Source organism: Protopterus annectens, chromosome 16.part0 (genome assembly GCF_019279795.1).
Source record: "Protopterus annectens isolate FY-2018-M chromosome 16.part0, PAN1.0, whole genome shotgun sequence".
NCBI lineage: Eukaryota > Metazoa > Chordata > Ceratodontiformes > Protopteridae > Protopterus > Protopterus annectens.
The window spans coordinates 482,371,538-482,388,714 of record NC_056750.1 but is presented as its reverse complement, the minus strand read 5'-3'; the positions used below and the strand labels follow the sequence as shown (position 1 = coordinate 482,388,714).

General features: G+C 42.1%; 1 protein-coding gene across 3 annotated transcripts in view; it reads left to right on the top strand.

The window, feature by feature from the left end:
* Nucleotides 1–17,177, top strand: part of MVB12B (multivesicular body subunit 12B) — a 1,443,639-nt gene that overhangs the window by 1,384,450 nt on the left and 42,012 nt on the right. The gene's annotated exons all lie outside the window — the stretch shown is intronic.

Genomic DNA, 17,177 nt, shown 5'->3' with positions numbered 1-17,177 from the left:
AATGTCAGCCTCATATTTTCTCAAATAGAGTAATAGTTGGCTGAAGAGGAGGGTTAAAAACACTAGACACCCTTAATTCAGGCAGTGTAGAAAAAGTATTTCCAAAAAGCAGTTGTAAATTCAATTTACGGCAGTATAGTTTCAAATCTAGTAAACAACCTGCCAAGTTAGCCCTCATAGAAGGCGCAAATGTTAATCTCTTTGATAGTCTCCACTAAGGTAGGTCTGATGAAAAAATCATTGTAATTATAGATTGCAAAGTCACCTTTTATGTTTTTGCAGACATTGACATGATGAATTGTTTTGTCCATTCCACCAATAATGCCCTGGACTGCTACCTCCTCCGTCGATTCTGCCTCCTGGACCTCTGATTGTCGATTGTTGCTCTGGGATGAATTTGAAGACTGTTGCGGACCCCTCTGAAAATCCTGTGGCGAGGATCCACCATTGTTTTGATGTGCTCTGCTCCGTAATCAGCTATTCCAATTGCCGGGGGTGTCTACTTCCTCCTCTTTCATTACATTATTTGAAGAGCTCTCAGATGTGGTGTTAGGGATTGAATTAACACCATAATTACTGTTTAAATGATTTGCTTGCTGAGAAAGGGGTGGGGATGGGTAAGCTATACCTTGTTAGTATTCTTTTCTGTCCCTTTCCAGTTTTTTGATTTTACCCCCTCTGTTTGTCAATGGTAGCTTCTATGCTACTGTAAATACGGCAAAAGTCATATTTGTACCTTAAAAATTCACATCCAACTTAATATTTTGTCCTAAAGCTCAGAACTCTGTTTTTAGTATATCCATTTGTGTGGAATAATGTTTAATTAAAAGTTACAAGAACTCAGTCCCTTGTCTGTTAAACAATCTCAGTAAATCCATGTGAAAGAGTGAGTTTGGAATTAAACCAGTTGGATACCGCCAGTGTCTAAGACCTCGGGGAAAGTGTTATCTCTGAATACATTCCTTGAGGTGAATGACTTCGAGTTGGAGCTTTTTGTACTTTATAAGCTTGGAGTCACAATCTTTTAGGTTAGAAGTAATAACATTTTCACTCTGCTCAGAAGTATAGCTTGGTTATGCACAGTCCCATCAGCTTGCTGAGTGTGAAATGTAGTATTCGCATTAAGCCATTCATTGAGGAGAGAGAGACCATCAGATACATCATGTCCATGGTTGTTATTAACGCTAGTGTTGGCCAAGCAGTTGTTAATTCCAGATGTGACCCCTTCTTGTAAATTTTGGAAATTAATTAGGGGTCTTGAAGAAACAGTAAGAGATAAATTACCTTGGCTGATACTGCTTTCTTGCCTTAGGGTATTTGTACTTGGGGGATGTCCATTGGCAGAAGAAAAAGAATGTGCTTCATTCAAAGTGATTCTTTTAGCCAGGTCGTCAACCCAATTGGTTAACTGCTGGATAAGAAGTGTTAAATTCCCAATAGAATTACTGTCACACAAAGATGCATTTTTTGGGGAGAACAGTGAAGGAGAGTCAGCGTTTTCTTCAGGTTAAAAAAAACCCAAGGACCATTACAGTACTCGCACGGCATTGACTTCCCCGGGACAGATAGAGGAGTAATAATGGAATACGCCATGTAAGAGGCAGAAATGGCCCACAGAATCAGGGTTCCAGGGATTCTTTCCCCTGGTAACTCCTATCAGCGTTCTTGAAAGGAAGCCTGATCACCTTCCTCTGGAGGCAGTCTGGGGACGATTATCCCTGCACCAATCTGCCTGTTTAGGAATAACGTTGGACAAATGGGTGCAGAGGAGCATTACCAGAGATTACAACATTCCCTTGTCAGAGGAAGCAAAAAGACCAAGCGGAATCCCGAAAGTTCCACCCAGTCACAGGGAGGCAGCAGTCCTAGAAATTCAAAAACTGCTAGACAAAAGAATCATCCAGGCAGTCTCACCAGACCAGAGAGGATCCGTCCGGAACTTACTCAAGATTCTGTTTAGTGCCAAAGAAAACAGGGGACTGGAGACCAATTTTGGACCTCAGTCAGTTGGACAAATCAGTCCAACAAACCAAATTCCAGATGGTCTCGATTCAGTCTATACTTCCATTCTTGGAAAAAGATGATTGGATGTGCTCAGTAGGTCTTCAGGATGTGTATTACCATATAAAAATGGAAAAGTGCTCTAGAAGATTCCTGTGCTTCTGGCTGGGAGCCAGTTGCTATTAGTTCAAGGCACTGCCCTTTGGTCTCACTACAGCCCCCAGGATGTTCACCCAATGCATGGCAGTGGTAGCAGCGCATCTCAGACTGCTAGGATTCTGAGTGTTTCCATATCTAGATGACTGGCTCCTTACCACACCCACCAGGCATCAACATGTAAAGGCATGAAATTACATTCTTTGTTCCAGCTTAGGAATCACCATAAACTACAAAAAATCCCATCTAGAACCATCACAACAGCTGGAGTTCATTGGAGCTATGCTCAATACAGTCAACAGCTTTGCAGCAGTTCTCCTAGAAGGATTCCAAAGGATCAGATCACAAGTGAGCCAGATCATTCGAAACAAATAAATAACAGCAAGACTCCTTCTACAAGTTCTAGGGTCAGTGGCAGGCTCTATCACTCTAGTTCCCCTAGCCAGATACCACATGAAAATTCTTCAATGGCTTCTGGCCTCCTAATGGTCCTTTTTGAATCAGCTAATATCCTATGTGATTCTGGTCACCAATCATTGCAAGGAAGATCTAAGTTGGTGGCTTTACTCCATTGAAATATTGTTGGGCCATCCCTTTGTCCCTCTTCAACCCTAAGCCATAGTGACCACAGACTGGTGTTATAAAATCAAAGTTGGTGATTCATTCACTATAAACAACTTTGAATATTGTATCAAGGGTAGATACAATTGTTCTTCAAGGGCAGTAGTATATGTGGCTATATGTGACCTATGTTCAGTATTTTACATAGGTAAAACAGAAAGGAAATTTAGCCACAGAATCTACGAACATGAATATGCTATCAACAAGAACAACTTGAATAATGTCGTGGCAAGACACATCCATGATAATGTCAACCATAATTTTAGGTTTATGGCCATAGACCATGTGGACATAAAAGATAAGAGACCATGGGGTGGGGGGTTGTATTTAGAAGTAAAAGAACTTAAATGGCAGATTTTACTACATGCGGAGAAGTGGCCGTGCATAAATGAAATAACTTCAATCACCCCAGTTTTAAAACTTAAAGCCCTTAAAAGAAGTAAAATAGTCGAAGCAGCAGCACTATAAATAATAACACAAAATATAGAATTTTTTAGATTCTGTAGGGACATTTCATAATAAGATTTATCATTTGATATAATTTTTTCATTTGTGTATTCAAAAGCATTATTTATTACTTTTTGTTAATATTTACTATTATTTACACCCTGCATTTATTTTATTGTTTATATGTTTAGAACATTTTGAGGGTGTCATAGAAATTGAGGGATTAATTATTTTTGTGATGCTAAACTGTGATTTCACCCAATCAGAATGGGTTATGCATTATTTAAATGTTGGTTGGATTTTAATTATTTGTCTGAAGTAGTTTACATTTGTTAAACAAAAGTGCCTCATGTATAAGTTGTGTATTTTTTATTTTTTTAATAAATCAAAAAGTTTTCATATTTGTTGCATCTTTGTGTTTTCTGGTTATGTGAGGACTTTGAACTGCTGGTTTGTTCCATTTCGCTTGTTGGATTTGTTGTTTTTTGTAAGTGGCTAAAGTTTAAGTGGTCGCTAAACTGTAATTTTTTTTTTCAAATAAAATAACATTTACATAATATTTTTAAATATCATTTTAAACAACTATATACACTATTTACAATAGCATGACTTTCAGTTTTATAGACTGTATGTTATTAAATATAGAATTAACAGATCAGTTATCAGACATACAATATTGATTATTGCAGAGTGTCCAACAAAGATATAACTGTCTTACAAGGATTATTTACCAATGGCCTGGGATAGATTCGTAGTTCTTTGATTTTTATTTCCATCAATGCAGTTGTCCTCAGTAAAGTGTAGAATTCTTCCAAGGTCGGGGGTGTATTTGAATTCCACCTTCTGGTTACACATTTCCTAGATGTAGCAAGTATTGTCCATAACAAATACATATTTGTCTTATTCAGGTAGGGACTTTCATTTACATTTAGTATTATCAGCGCTTTAGTTAAGTTAAAGGATTCATTAAGTAAAGCTTGTAAAAAATAATTGATTCCATTTCAGTATGATTTAATTTTATTACATTCATAAAAAATATGAATCCAGTCTGCTTTATTTGACTTTTCACACCTCCAGCAAAAAACATTTGTAGTAGTACTGATCTTTTTAATTCTATCTAGTGTTAAAAATGCTCTATGTAAGTATTTCCAGTACTGTGTGTTAGAGGTGTAATTAACTGATAGTAAGATGTTACTTTTAATTTCTTCTGTTAACTGCAATGGACTGACCTTTTGTTAAGAACTGCCAGTATGATGGTTTGGGAATTGTTTTATATGTTATTAACTCTTTATATAGATTTGAAATGGAATTTTTCTTTTCACAACTATTGTATATAAATTCATACAGAAAACTTATTAGATTTGGAATATCTTTAAATGAGAAATTATTAATTAATCTGCATAAATCTTGAGTGTACATTAGAATGCTTTGTAAGTTTTAACCAGTCCTGTGTTGGAATATTGTAAGCAGTTTTTATCATAGGTATATCTAAAACATTTAATTTATTTACACATTGAAACCAGCATAAGAATCAATTTTGTTCCCAGGAGGTTATTGTTTCCCTATATATTTTGTGAGGAAAGTTCTTAGTGATGGTAAATGGGGTTAAAAGCTAGACTGTAATCTTGACCCATATTCAGCACCTGTTAACCGGGTGCATCTTGCTGTGATGTCTAACTTCCATATTGGTTTTATTGGTTGATCACTAATGTCACATACAATTTGTAAAGCCTTTTTGAAAGGAACCTTAATGCTCAGACCTCCATATAAAGAATCCTCTACACCATGGGATTTGAATTTGGTACTTAAATCTCTTATTTCTACACATTTTGATCCTTCAGCAAGTTGTGACTTAAAATTCTTGTCCTGGCAAACCTTACTTTTAATAGCACTCACTTCTGCCAGGAGAATATCGGAAATACAAGCCTTGTCCTGTAAACCTCCCTACTTAATCTTTCATAAGGACAGGATCTCCCTCTGGACAAAGCCTTTCTTTTAACCAAAGGTTGCTTCAGAGTCAAATATCAGTCAGACTACATCTCACAGTCTTTTTTCCGCACTTTTCCAACAAAGGGGAGTACTGTCTACACTTACTAGGTGTACACAGGCAGTTATATTTCTACTGTCACAGAACAAAGGATATTAGAAAATCCAACCAGCTATTTATTGCCTTTTCTTCAGTCTCTTTAGGCAGGCCGGTATCTAAAGTTACCCTGGTGAAATGGCTTAAGGACTGTATCACCTTTGATTACAGCAGAAAGGGACTCCACTCATCAGGAGCTGTAAAAGCACATTCAACGAGAGCTATAGCAGCATTTGCAGTTTTCATGCTAGAGCTTCTTTAGATATTTCTGCAGCAGCAACTTGGGCGTCTCCTCATACCTTTATTAGGCTTTATTGGAAAGGCTCATCCAAATTCTGCTGCAGTTTGCTGTGAGGGAAAGGTTAGTTTGATTTTTATTTGTTGTGTTTGTATTACTTTATTGCCTTTTTCTATTTCGTATACTGGGATTTGTTTTCTTTGCACTGTTTTACTTGTATTCTGCTTTTAACTGCATACTAAAACTTGAAAAGAGACCACAGGTCTCTTGTGAGTCAGTCAGAAATTAAGAGAGGTCAATTAAGGGGTCACACATAAATTACAACAGGTCAACTAAGGTTAATCATCTGTGAACTGAGAGGGTGGAGCTAGGAATTAAACCTTCTATTTAAGGGGTAAAATAAAACATTTCAAAGCTTTACTGGAAAGGCTCACCCAGATTCTGCTACAGTTTGCTGTAAGGGAAAGGTTAGTTTGCTTTTTATTTGTTGTGTTTTGTGTTACTTTATTGCCTTTTTCTATTTTGTATACTGTGATTTGTTTTCTTTACACTGTGTTTTACTTGTATTCTGCTTTTAACTGCATACTAAAACTTGAAAAGAGACCACAGCTCCATCTCTTGTGAGTCAGACAGAATTTTTTCCCACCCGGTTACTGTTATGTTCTTAAACACCACTGGATTTCTAGTTGCTTGCCCCTTATGTTAATTTGACCATATATCTCATTTCCTCTCTGCTTTTACTGGCTGGTCTGAGTAAGCACAAAATTATCATTTTGTGAAATCACTCCCCTTCAACTATTTAAATTTATTGGCCATCCTTCTGTATTCCATAATACAAAAGTGACCACCCCCTTTCAATCCGTCTTGCTGTTTCAAAAATAGTGACTCTCCAATAAAACTTAACTTTTAGGCTGGTACAACCTAAGTTACCTACTTTCACATCTGACTCCTCTAGTGCACACTATAGTGTTTAGGATAAACCATTTTTTTTTCATCTTACCTTTAAGCATATATTGCAAGACCACTAGTTATTGTAGAGTCCACATTCTGCCTCTCAGTAGTCATCTTGGGATTAGTGCTTCTATTTTTTCCTGGTGAGAGAAGGAGTGCAGTTACATTATTTCCTGGAGACTGCTAATCACCAGAAAGCTTAACTGCTTTATAGGTGACAGCTTAGAATCTGTGCTTATATTCTGATCCTGGTGAGAGTAGGGGCAGAGTGCATTGATTCCTGACTCTTCTGGTTGGAGAGTGAGTGTCTGTGCTTAACATGCCTGATTGGTCTGGTTGCTATTCGAGGCATCTACCAGAAAAAGGCTACAAGCCTGCAGACCCTTGCATCATCTGGAACAAGACTGTGGATCACCAAACAGGCCATGGCCTGCTTCTCGTCTTGGGATTGGTGCTAAAACTAGCTAGTTTTAGCTAGAACTAGCCAGTTTTTTTTAGTTTCAGCACTCAAAACTGTACTTGTGCTCAGCACTTGCTTAGAACTCATTGTAAGCACTAAGTAAACTACAAATTACTACAGCACTCGCCTTTCCTCACATGTCAAGAGGAAAACAGTTCTTAGTATTTAAATTAATAGGCACCTATCCAGGCATGTCCATGGGTCAGCTCCTGGTGTTTTCTTCTGTCCACCTGATGAATTTGGGCATCTTGGGGCAATGTAGCAATTGCCTCTTGTACACTGACAACCCTGTCCTACCACCCAACAATACAACCTGTGAGAGATGCACTTATATAGCCAAACTGGAAGCCAAGCTCGCTCCAGCCAAGACTGGACTAGACAGTCAAGAGGAGAAGGTTAACACCTGCACCTCACCACACGCAACACATAGTCTTTCAAAACCCACACTATCAAAACCCACACATAAAAACACAAAGCACACACCCACATTCACGGAGTCTCTCAATAAAAATCTACCCAAGCAACAGAGACCTCCCAAGCTAAAACACAGACAACCACCTCCCCCCAGCACTACCCAAATGGCACGTAGTCCACAAAATCAGTGTGCCACTCAAACTCAGCCCATAAAGCAAAATGTACCCAACACACTAGTCATAGGTGACTCTATATTCAGGCACACTGATGTCTCACTCAACAGGCTAAACAAGGAGAAAGTTACTGTCAGCTGCCTGTCGGGTGCTAGCATCCACCACATAATGCACGCACTCAGGTCACTCCACAAGTACAGATATGACTCTGTCATTGTCCATGTTGGTGTGAATGACCTGAGACATACCTCCCTGGACTACATGAATATTGACATGGAGGAGCTCGCGAATCTTGTAGCCCAGGCAGGTATGACTCTAGCCCTGAGTAGCATCCTGCCATCGCCCAGAATTATACCACAGTACAAGGACAAAATGATTGACTTCAACAATTGGCTAAGCTTCTGGTGTTATTCTAAGGGGATCCAGTATCTGTCTGCCTGGGATGACATGTTTGACAGACCACGATGCTTTGCCAGAGATGGCCTGCACCTGTCGCCCCTGGGATTCCGGATACTGACTAAGGCTCTTGTCACTCCTGTGGTGCCTTTTTTAGGTAAGGTTCAAATGCTAAATTCACCACCGTAACAGGTACAAGCAAGCAAACTCTCAGGGTAATGCTACTCTGTGCTAGAAGTCTAAACCTCAAAATGCACTCCTTAAAATGGAGAACATCGACATCTGTGCAGTGACAGAGACCTGGTTCAAGGCTCCAGAGACCAATCATACCATACCTTTCGGCCATCTAACCTGGATCGAAACACTAAAGGCTGAGGCATGTCCATATTCATTAAGGATATCCACACCTCCAGGCGAGTTGCTCAACATAATGCATCCGAAATTATTTAAGTGCAACTAACACTAGACAAGACTGCAATCCAGGTTGTAGCTTGTTATAGATCCCCCACCACGCCCCAGGATTCCCATTCTTCATTTCTTAAGATACTGGAAAATATTAAGGTACAACCCAATACCTTAATTATAGGCAATTTCAACTATCCCACCATCAACTAGGAAAACTGCTTGTGTACCAACTCATTCACTCAATGTTTTCTGGAATTCATAAACTCCAACACCTTGGATCAGCTTGTCCACACCCCACCAGGGGCAGCACTATCCTGGACCTGGTCATTACCAATATGGGTAACTGGTGTTCCATGCCAGAGGTCAACACCTCGCTGGTCAGGTCCCACCACAAGCTAATCACCCTAGACATCCATATCCCACCCCCACCCCCATTAAGGAAACCACTGTCAAAAACTACTCCAAAGCCAACTTCATGCTGCTTAAGACAGAAGTGGCAAACTTCACCACACCCATGCAGACGGAAAATAGAGATAAGACTGCTGAATCTTACACCAATGCACTGTATAAGCACATACACGAGTGCATGAATCGTGCCATCCCCAACAGAACCAAGACGCTATCCTCCAAAAAAAAGGAAGCCAATCTGGTGGTCCCCTGCCATAAACAAACTCTACAACAGAAGGAAGAAGCTCTTGCAAAAAAGAGTAAAATCCCAAGATTGGAGGAACTCCCTGGTTAGCCTCAACAAGAAGCTGAGATCCCTCATAAAATCCTCCAAAGCCAGTTATGAAAATAAAATCGCCATTGATTCCAAAGACAACCACAAAGCATTCTACAGCTGTGTTAAGAATCTCAATGGCAACACTCAGATCTTCTCTGAGCTACAGCACAATGGCACTAAATATACAGAACCAACTGATATTTCCAACATCCTGGCAGATAGGTTCAGTGCTAACTTTACCCCCCTCTCACCCTCCAAAGGGCCCATCTTAATACCGGAAGAATGCAAAGCCCCTGTAATCATGGATGAACAAGTAAAGACCGCACTCACCAAAGCCAAGAACACAGTATCCATGGGACCAGACAACATCCCAGGCTGCGTACTGCATGAACTACAGAACGAACTGGCACCCCCACCTAAGTACTGTGTTCAATCATAGCCTTGCCTCAGGCTATGTACCTACTGAATGGCACACAGCGACGATTATCCCACTGCACAAAGGGGGTGGACCCCGGAAACTACCACTCCATTAGCCTGACGAGCCTGGTCTGCAAGGCCATGGAACATATCTTGGAGCTTATTAACAAAGACATAGGTAACCTCCAAACCCTGGTCCCCACTCAGTTTGGGTTTGTAAAAGGTAGATCATGTCTACTAAACCTGATTGACTTCTTTGAAGCAGTCACTAGAGCCATAGACGAGGGCAATGTAGTGCACACAGCCTATCTTGACCTCGCCAAGGCTTTCAATACCATCCCCTACTCTGGAATTATAGATAAACTCACTAAACTGGGCATAAATCCCTGTGTCACAAGATGGGTGGCCATTTGGCTCACTGACAGAACCCACACAGTAAAAGTGGCTGACTCCAAGTCCGACTTTAGACCAGTGACGAGTGGAGTACCACAGGGTTCTGTCCTAGGACCTCTTCTGTTCGACATCTACGTCTCTGTAGTGCAGGCCAACACAGAAGGTCTTTGGCTAACAAAGTTCACAGATGACTGCAAACTGGGAGCTATAGTAAAATCACCTAATGATGTATACATTCTACAAAAGCGCCTCACAGAGACAGATGCTTGGTGTCAAAGTCATGGCCTCAAGCTCAATGCCAAGAAGTGCATTGCTATCCCCTTTGGGAAAAACTTGGTACCCATGAATTACCACATAGGCGGTAGCTCACTAAATACTTGAAAGTGCGATAAGAGACCTCGGGACACAGGTGGACAGTAGTCTCTCCTTTGATAATCACATCGCCACAGTAGTCAGGAAATCCTTCTATGTGGCACACCTTATCAGAATAGGGTTATCCTCTAGAAAAAAGGATGTCATTGTTCCTCTTTACTCATCCCTCATCAGACCTATTATAGAGTACAATGCCTTGGTTTGGCATGCATCTTGCAAGACCACAGAAATACCTCACTAAGAAGATTATCGGCCTCAAACAGATGCCATACGCAGACTGTTTAAAAAAACTCCAGCTCTACTCCATCGCATATCGCCTACTTGGAGACAATCTCTGCCTAACATACAAAGCTATGTCAAACCAGGAGCTGTTGGACATTCTACACTTAAAGGAATCCCTATCTCTCTGAACCACATGCTCCAGGGACGTAAACCTTGTCACCTTTTTGGCTAGGCTTGTATAGGCTCCAGGGCCGATAGCCTAGTACCTACCTATGAACTTATTACAAACTGGACCAGGTCTCTAGGGGCCATGCGTCATTCGGCTCGATGGTGCTCAGGAATATTCTTCCATGAGACCTCCCAAGATTCAGGTAGCTAGGAACTCTGTCCCACAGTCAAGGATTATGTGAGGATTGACATCATCAGGTAAAGTAGTTATGTCTTACCATAATGTTCCACTTGTGTTGCCGAGCTTCACTAATTTTTGACATTCCCTTCCTTCATCCCCCTGCCTTTAGAACTTTTGGTGGATCGAATAGTAGGAACCAAGATATGGTCTCTTGTCTATTATTTCTTGTCTGTCACTGTAGTTTGCAAACATGAGCTGAGGTAATTTGGTGAGGAGCATTGTGGGTAGAGCTTAGCTCGAGACTTTTGGAAGGCGTGAGCTGTTATAACGACCGAGTCTGTTCCGGGACTCGGAACTGAACCCACAGTCAAGGATTAGTGAAGGTCGATGACACAGGTGGAACATCATGGTAAGACGTAACTCTTTTTTTAGAAAATCTGGTCAGCTTTTTGTTTCGTTTCATCCTAGATTATTAGGTTTGGTGGTTTTCAAGCTGACTATTTCCTCGTATTATCATAGCCAGAGCCCTCCTTCTGTGGGTAAGGCTCAGTCTACTAGGGCTGTGGCGTCTTCTTCTGGTGCCTTTTTCAAGGGTTTGTATACTAATTCTATCCTTCAGGCAGCTACCCGGACTTTGATGCATACCTGTACCAAGCATTACAAGTTGGACGTCATGTCTAGCGCCAGAGCTGGTTTTGTTAGGCCTATTCTTCATGAGTTCCTGTTGGCTCTGTGGCCCTGTCTTCTTCCTGAGCTTTGGTATTCTCCCTCATGTTAAGAATACTGCAACAGTGAAATGGAAGGAAACAGTACAGTTGTGTAAAATCTTACTGTAACAGTAGATGTCATTCTCTTGTTGCAGAATTCGCTCCCTCCCTCTTCCCCCTGGTCTTTTGCCCCTCTGGATGTGTGTTACCCTCTGGTATCCTAGGGCTGGGTTACTCCAGGGTCTGTTAGTTCTGAGGTTGATACATATGGACATCATCTTTATGCCCTACACCTTCCGCAGGGAGCATACGTGTGACGTACGTTGTATTGATAACCTAAAGGCTTTGGTACAGTGGTTCTTCCTTCTTTTGGAATTCTTTAGGCCCCAGTGGGGACTTCCTCACAGACTAGATTTAGTCACAGAAGTTCAGGGGTGTTTGATACATCCTGACACCAGAGAACTGACTACCTGGATAGGGTTTCTTTGAGAACTAATCCTTTCTTTTTGCTTAAAGTGGTGTCCAAGTTTTCTGTAAGCCAGTTTATCCATCTTTGTGTTCTTTCCAGAGCCTAAAAATAAGGGAGAAGGGAAACTTCATACCTGGAATGTCTGCAGACAGCTGTAGTACTACCTTGAAAGAAGTAACACTATTCAGAATGTCTAAGTAATTTGTTTTTTTTTTTGTGAAGGTAAGAAGGAGAAACTTGTATCAAAGCAGACTATTTCCAAATGGTTATCTTATGCTATTTTCTTTTGTTACTCCCAACTCAGCAAAACTATAACAGGCAGGGTCAAGGCCCACTCTACTATTTGAAGGGGTTTGGAAATGGAATTATGTTATAAGCACCTATTTGACCTTCTGTGCATACACTACTTTTCCAGGTCTAAGACAGGCTTTGGGACCCTTACCCTTCCACCTCCCAGTTCTTTTAAGGTGTGGAAATCTATCCATATAGCTTAAGCTACTGCAGCAGTGGTCATAGTGGTGAACATAGTACAGTTGGGTAAGTAAACTTACCATAACAGTAGAAGTTGGAATGATCACTGCTGCAGTAACCACTTTCTCCTTCCACCCCTCACCCCCACCCCATAATTTTGTATGTTTTTATGTCCAGGTGTGAACATGTATTATTTTCTTTACCTAGCGTTGTCCTCTCAGTGCTTAGTCTCCCTCTCATAGTTGACATGAAAGCACTGAAGGGGTAGCTAACAGTTTGGGTGCATGGAAGGTGCCCTGAAACTTCAGGCTGTTCTGTCTTGTGCAGGCTATAATCCTTGTAGCTTAGGATATTACTGCATTGATCAAATTTAAATTTGCTTACATAGCTGCATTTTTTTCAAGTTCTGCTTAGGTCATTATCAGCTGCATTACATAGTGCTGCTCTTTGGCCTTTTGCCCGCAACACATTTGCCAAAGTAGTTGAGTCTTTTCATGAGATTTCCTTACTTAGGTTCATATGTGTGTACTAGGCTAACATCCACTGGAGCCTTCCTAGCCATGCATTCCAAATCTCTGACAAGTTCTGGTACCCTTGGTAAGTTTAAGCTGGGGCTTGGGAAATTAAACATTTGCAAGCAGGGGCTTGGGAGGTTAAACATTTGTAAGCAGGGGCTTGGGAGGTGAAACATTTGCAAGCAGGGGCTTGGGAGGTTAAACAATTACAAGCAGGGGCTTGGGAGGTTAAGCATTTACAAGCAGGGGCTTGGGAGATGAACCATTTACAAGCAGGAGCCTGGGAGATGAACCATTTACATTTACACTTAAATTGGTTTAAGGAGAAACCCCCACTTCACATGGATGGGGAGCCTGTTCCAGAGAATGGGGAAGTCTCTGAGATACATACCTGTCACTTTAGCAGGTTGTATTTATACTACAGGCAAGGTTCAAGTCTTTGGAATGGGAAATTTCGGTGCTATTTGTTTTATGGATAGGTAAGAGGTCCATCTGGGTGGGGTGCGATGGTGCCTTGTATGACAGGCATAGATCGCCTCTCAATGGCCTGTAGGAGACAGAATACAGTGATAGGGTTTTAAAGGCGGCCTGCATAGGACATATTCCTTACACCCTTTATTCTTTAAGTGAAGAACCTGTGTGGGTGTTCCACTTGTTGGGTGTGCCTGATTAGGTACAAACCAAAGGGGGCATTGTAACTCCGTGGTTGGTCTGATGAATGACAAATACATGGAACAGTGACCTCCTTGGACCTACATATAACTTTGTTTATAAGTTGCACAACATAGAATGATTTCTTCACTGATGGACAAAGAATAGATTACTGTTTACGTATGTCCCCAAGTCCGTGACTACTAGGTTGACTATTAGAGGTGTGTTTTCTTCCAGTAGTTTCTCCTGAGACCGATTTAGGCCCGGTGGTTGTGCTGGAGGTGGTGGATGTACCTTCGGCGGGTACCACAGGGGAAGCCCTGGAAGAGTCCACTGGTACGTCCGTGAGGGAAGTGCAGGCGCCTGATCCGTGCAAAAATGGGGAACCCAGGCTTGTTATCTCCCAAGACCCTCATGGCATCTCACAAATCACAATGCATGAAGATGTGCTACAAACATTGTCAAATTTAGGCAGACTTTGGGCCTTTTCACCATTCACCACATGGAAGCCCCTAAAAAGAAGGCCAAAACAAAACATGTTTCTCCTGCTCCACCACATCAGTCTCCTGATTGCCTTTATGGCCCTTCGCCCATCTTCTCCTCCTCCTGTTCCTCTGCAGGCCTTTTCCCCTTCTACTATGTTTAAAAGAACAGCTGTTTGACTCCTCTTCAGAAGGTGAGGATTCTTCTGGAGAGGAGTCTTTGGCCTACTCCACACAGATGACTTCCCCCCCCTGGAGTATGCCTCCCCAAAGGAGGAATCTAATGGTACAGATTCCCCTGGGGAGAATATTTCTTTTGGAGAGACCATTTTCAAAATTAATGATTTTTTTCAAGTGGGCCTGTTCCCAAGTTTCAGACATACAGAAAAAGTACTATGAGCTCTTGCAGATGGATTCTCCATCTTCTGCAATCCCTCCAGTCCTGCCTGCCTTTCTGGATGCCTTTTTGGCTGCTTCCTAGTGTCAAGACTCCCAGCCTCCTGCTCCTAAGCATCCAGACCGGATGTTCATCTTATTTCACTGTTGCAGTCATTACAATTGGGTTATCCTGCTGGCAAGCTACCCGCAGTTGGCCCGAGATGTTCATCGTGCATACAGCTGCAGTAATCACAGATGGGTTCTCTGCCGTCAGGCGGTCCCTCGGTCGGCCGAATTCCAAAGTCTTGGTCCGGCGTTGGTTGTTGTCGCTTTCTCTCCTGACGTCAGTGAGGCCGGAGTATATAAGACACAGCCGACGCCATGTTCTTCAGCCTTTTTTGCCACGCGGTGCCCGAAGCAGAAGCAGTTCGCAAGTGCCGGTCGGCCAGCTCCTGAATTACAAAAAAAATTGGAAACCGAAGTCTTCATTAAAGCTAAGTACCCCGTTGGGGAAACTTTTCTTGCCTCAGACCGATGTCAGAAAAAGTTAATAATTGTATTTCTTGTGGGAAGCAAATACCGCATAAGGATTTCCATTCCCTCTGCATACCTTGTTTAGGCCCAGACCACGACGTCTCGGGCTGTTGCTTTTGCGCTACTTTCAATAAACACACTATTAAGCGTCGGGCGGAGTTCGCCCAACACTATTTTGGTAAAGCCTTTGATTATAAAATGTCGTCGCAAACTCCGACTACCGTTTTGCCCAAAAAACGCAAGGACAAGGACCGACACACGAGGTCTGCGGTTCCCACCGACACCATGCCAAAACAGGTTACACGTGGTCTGGTTCTCAGCGAGACGCCTTTGCAGTCCCTGACTACCAACGACACTCCTTTGGCGGTGTCCTCTGTACCCGAGACCGCAGGTACCTCGGCCCTTTCCCAGACTACAACCACCGAAGCCATTGCTAATGTTGAGCCTCCTAATGTGGACAGGTCCACTTCCACCCATGGTGTCTTTAGACCCTCATCTTCTTTTTCTATTAAGGCCTTTACTAAATCCAAAGCAGCCAGGCATCCCAAGAGGCCTGTTGCAGAGGGCCCATCTCCAGGCCCCATGCCTAAAAAACAGATGCTTAAAATGGCTGAGGATTTAATTACTCTTATCAGGGGTTCTCAACCCCCTCCAGACAAGAGACCCAGAGTGGAGGAAGATTCTCCCTCTTCTGATCAGGGCTCCATTTTATCAGAACATTCTGATGTAGAGGAACACTCTTACTCCCCTTTTGAGGATTCGGATGCAGAGCAGTCCATTCCTTCTGTATCTCCTCCTGAGGATTTTTCCTTTGGGGAAACCTTGCACACTTTAAGGGAACATTTCCATTGGGAAGGCCAAGACTTTTCCGATTCCAAGAAAAGACTTAGGGAATTTCTTTTGTTACCTCAACACAGACCTCTGGCTATACCTCCTGTTTTGGACATACTTGATGATGTTTATTCGGAGGCTTGCCTTAACCTGGATTCCCTACCTCCTGCACCAGTCAAACCTGATAGGTACTACAGAGTTCCTAACTCTCACCAATTTCTCTACAAAAGCCATAATGCTGACCCTGAAACCATTTCTCAAGGCCCCAAGGGATTGAAGGCCTCTACTGCCAAGAATCCACTTCCTGCCGAAAGAGAGTCAAGATCCTTAGAAAGGTGGGGAAAAAAGATATATACCTCTGCCACCCTAGCCATGAGGGCCTTAAATTGTCAGTTTCATATGCTTAAATATCAACAGTTCCTGTTATCACAATTAAGGAATAAAATGTCTCAACCTGAACAACCAGATTTGAAGGAGTTGCAGGATATGATGCATAGTGCAGAGCAAGTGGGTAAACACACCTTACAATGTGGCTATGATGCTCTAGAGGCCTCAAGTAGAGCGGCTGCTACAGGATCAGTCATTCGTAGACATGCCTGGCTTAGGGAACAAAACTTGCCTGATCATGTGAAAGCTAAACTTCTAGATGCTCCTTTACAAAAGGATGTGCTGTTTGGTACTAATGCTGAGGAGATATTACGGAAAATGGAAGAAAAAGCCAAATCTATGCAAACTGTCAAAGCTTTTTTACAGGTCCAACCACCACGTTTTAGCAGAAATTGGCCCTCAAAAAACTGGTCCTTTCCAGCCACTGACAAGCCCCAAAGAGGTAGATACAGACGCACAAGGGGCAGAGGGCAATCACAAGGATCATATAGAGGCCGACAATGGCAAACTCCAGCACCAAGAGGCGGCGAAGACATTGCACAACAATACAGGAAACAAACCCAATGACTCCCTCATCTCCATGCCAAGCAGGTCTCAGCTGGCAGCACCTTTGGGAGGAAAGCTAGCATTATTTTCAAGAAATTAGCATATTGTCACAACAGACAAATGGATCCTGGACATTATAAACAGAGGCTACAAATTTCAATTCCACACTCTTCCAAAAATGAGAGGCATGCCAAACCTGCCACACAATCAAAGGGCAGAGGCACAACTACAAATAAAGCTCATAAGCATGAGAGCTATACAAGAGGTACCTACTCATGAACAAGGTCAAGGTTTTTATTCAAGACTTTTTCTGGTACCAAGGAAAGGAAACGACTGGAGACCCATTTTGGACTTATCCATCCTAAACACATTTTTACTCGTACC